The sequence below is a fragment of the Odontomachus brunneus genome, unplaced genomic scaffold (genome assembly GCF_010583005.1).
Source record: "Odontomachus brunneus isolate Ranch 3 - 2012 unplaced genomic scaffold, Obru_v1 Obru_scaffold_134, whole genome shotgun sequence".
Lineage (NCBI taxonomy): Eukaryota > Metazoa > Arthropoda > Insecta > Hymenoptera > Formicidae > Odontomachus > Odontomachus brunneus.
In genome coordinates, this window is record NW_022639584.1 from 16,138 (window position 1) to 19,723 (window position 3,586).

The following is a 3,586-nucleotide window of genomic DNA, read 5'->3' on the forward strand; positions in this document are numbered from 1 at the left end:
GAGAGAGAGAGAGAGAGAGAGAGAGAGAGAGAGAGAGAGAGAGAGAACGTAAGGGAAACTTATTTTATGTAAGCGAGCTTAACGCGAACTCGCGCTTTGCGACGCGATTGTTATATTATCGTTATATCATTACTGCGAGGCGTAATTGCGCCAGAGCAACGCGGTCGGCGTTGCACCATCGCCGGACCGCGATAAAGAGAAAGATACTCGGAGGGTGGTGGGGCCCGAGCGACTCGATACACGATTACCGCGAGCCGGAACTCAATAATAAATAGGGCAACGGTGAATCGGATTATTCGCGCTTTCGCTTAGTTTCCGATCGATTCGCCGAGTATTACTCGCCAAGCTCATTAGGAGCTGTTTAGTTGTGCAAGAATTTGCGGAAGTGCCCCCCGCCCGTTTGTCCGTATCGGCCACGCGCTTCGACGTAGCGACTATCGTTTGCTCGTTAACGATAATGCCTCCGAGTTTAGAGAATACAAAAGTCCGTAGCACGAGCAATCAACTTACGTTCAAACGCTCCACGGTAATGGGAACCGAATCGCTTCCGACTGGGAAAAGCTGCCTCGGCTGGTTTGGCTAGCTGGCTGGTTAGGACGGAGCAGGAATGAAACGAAGAAAGCGGGAAGAAGTGGAAGAAGCAGGAACCGGTGCTCTCGATTCGCTCGCGCACAGGCTTGCATACAATTAACTCGGAAAACATAAGTTTTCCCGTTCTTGCCACGGAGGAAACGCGACTCGTCGAGCAAGCGGCCTGGGGAGCGGCAGAGGTCGACCCCGTCGGGGCGAAATTTCGACGAGCTCCGAGCTTCGATCGGCGCGATTAAACCTGGAACCAAAATCGCGTTACGCGAAGCCCGCTTTAGACGATCCATAATCCGCGACGGAATTTGGGGCAGAATTCTATTTGCTGGAAATTTGAAGAATCCGAATTTACAGATGCACACACGCGTACACCCGCGTGTATCTATAAATCTTCGAATGTTGTTCATATGTATCGCGGCGCGGCGCAGTGCATTGCGTAAAATTACAAATAGCATTCTGCTGCGAATTCCATCGCGAATTATACAGCTCGACTCTACATATACAGGGTGTGCCGAATTGGCAGATAGCGAGATGGTTAAAGCAAGACGAACAATTCTTCGCCGCTTTTTAATACAAGTGGTAGTTCACGAGTTACCAATTAATTAATTTTGACGCTGAGCGCGCATCCCCTGTATATAACTGGCAGAACACAAGTGGTACCGCCCACCGGAAAAATACGAACTTTCATCTCTTGAACTAGTTTTTTAAACTATTCTGATTAGCGGAAGGAAAGAGTCTACTAATCAGAATATCAAAGTTAGTCCGTATTGAGAGAAAAAATGGTTAACTAAAATTATAGTTATTTTTGGACCTAATCATATTTTTTGTAGTAAAATAATAATATATACTAAAATGCATATAAGGTTAGTATCATTAACATTATAGTAAAAATTAAAAAAAATGTAGCTTTTTTGACACAATTTATAATAATTTGTAATTATTTAACTGAGAAAAAATTTACTGAGAAAAAATTTACTAAATTTCAAAAAACATTTGTTTGGATACAACTGTGAACATATTTACATTATTTAAATTAAGCAATTATTTTCTAAACTTAGATAAAAAAGTTTTAAATATAAATTTCTTTCTTTGATTTTAGAGAATAATTAAACAAATACGTTCACAGTTGCATCCAAACAAACGTTTTTTGAAATTTAGTAAATTTTTGTCTCATTGTCTATTTGTAAATACGTAATTGCAAATACGAAATACTTTTTTTTCAGTTTGGCGGTTGGCGCGAGACACCCTGTATATGCGTGTATGGGTGCTGTGTAAGTGGTGCTTGAATCTGCTATTTTTGACGATGCGATGTAGTCACGTTAAATCAAATAACCGACTATCCGCGCCAACTATCGGTATATATCCGATGCGTTATCGGTACAGAGTCGCGCGGATCAGGTTAAATCCAGGCGGGGCGAAACTTTGCGCGCTCGCCGATCCACCGCGGCGAATACTTTTAATGCGTTTAGTGCGCGCAACTCCCGTCGAATAAACATATTCTCCGGTGTATATACGTGTCCTCTCGCGTCATTACCCGCGGAAACGAAACTTTCCGATTCCCGCGCCCCAGGGAGCCGTGGCCTTTAAGCACGGCACCGTTAATTACTAGCCGTCATTAATACAGCCGCTGGCTGTGGTGGCCCGACTCAACGGCCGGTATTAAACTTTACGACGCGCGCCAAAGATATCGGCCCGAAATCTCTCGGTCATCGACGATCTTAATAATTACGACGGCAAGCGATCGCGGTAATAAGTAAGCCGCGTCCTCGTCCCTTAAATCGTCATGAGGCGACGCTCATGAGCCGTTCTTACTCCCGATTGCCAAACACGGAGACAATGGCGGAACAAGGGCGGAGGGAGGAAGAAGAGGCAGAGTTTAAAGTATTAAAGTTTAATCATTTTGTGGGCGCTGCGAGAGAGAACGCCGATATATCGATCGTCGGTCGCACTTTACTTGCCAACAAAAACCGATATATCGGCTTTTAGATATTACGAGGGGGTTAATAGTTCGTCCTGTTGGTCGGGAAGTCACAGCTACCCTACAAAAGCTACGAGCACGCAAGCAACCGCAGGAGAGAAAAGGAGAGAGTAAAAGAGAGAGAGAAAGAGAGAGAGAGAGAGAGAAAGAGGAAGAGAAAGAGAGAGAAAGCGCGCGCGTACTTTTGTCTTGGCCCTTTCTTTTTTGGCATTCGTCTCGGTAAAACGGGAAATCGCGCGTATGGATTTGTGTGAACCAGGAAGCTAAAAGGATATATTCCGACTCAACCGCTCGGCGCAAAACGTGGAATCTGTTTCTGCATCTTGGAAAAAGAGAGCTTAAAATTCAGCTCCTATTTTCGATTGTGAAAAAAAATTCGCGAAAACTTTCGAGACGGATATATAAATTTTATATTGATGAATATTTTAACGGTTGCGGAGAAAATCGTCAATTGAGGTCGGAGAATTTTTAAATTTCAAGATATGTGTCAATATTTATAAAAATTTAAACGGCGAAACATCGAGAGAAAAATCCTGCAAAGTTCTGCAAAATCCTGCAAAGTGGTATTGATTGGCCAGAATTATAAATGCTTTTACATAATGAAAATAAAATGAATTACAGCATTATTAAATATACGACAAAACGAAAAGAAATTAAATAATTCACATTTCAAGCTGTCAATTAGCTGATAGAGCTGATAGTTAGATTAGTAAATGTTTACCTGACATAAGAGTTCTATAGTTTGTACAAAAGAGGAACGTAAAATCTTGAATGCAACTTGCGGGCAGAATACTTCTTCGATCGTGATTATTCGGTTAATAATAATAATAAGAAAAAAGTCCATACACAGAAAAAAGAAAATTTGCTAATGTATGGACAACTAAAAATATTAACTGCAGGAGCAAATTTTCTTGCTTTTATAGTAAAAGTTATTTAGTTGTGATAGCTAAATAACTTTTACTATAAAAGCAAGAAAATTTGCTCCTGCAGTTAATATTTTTAGTTGTACATATATTAGCAAAT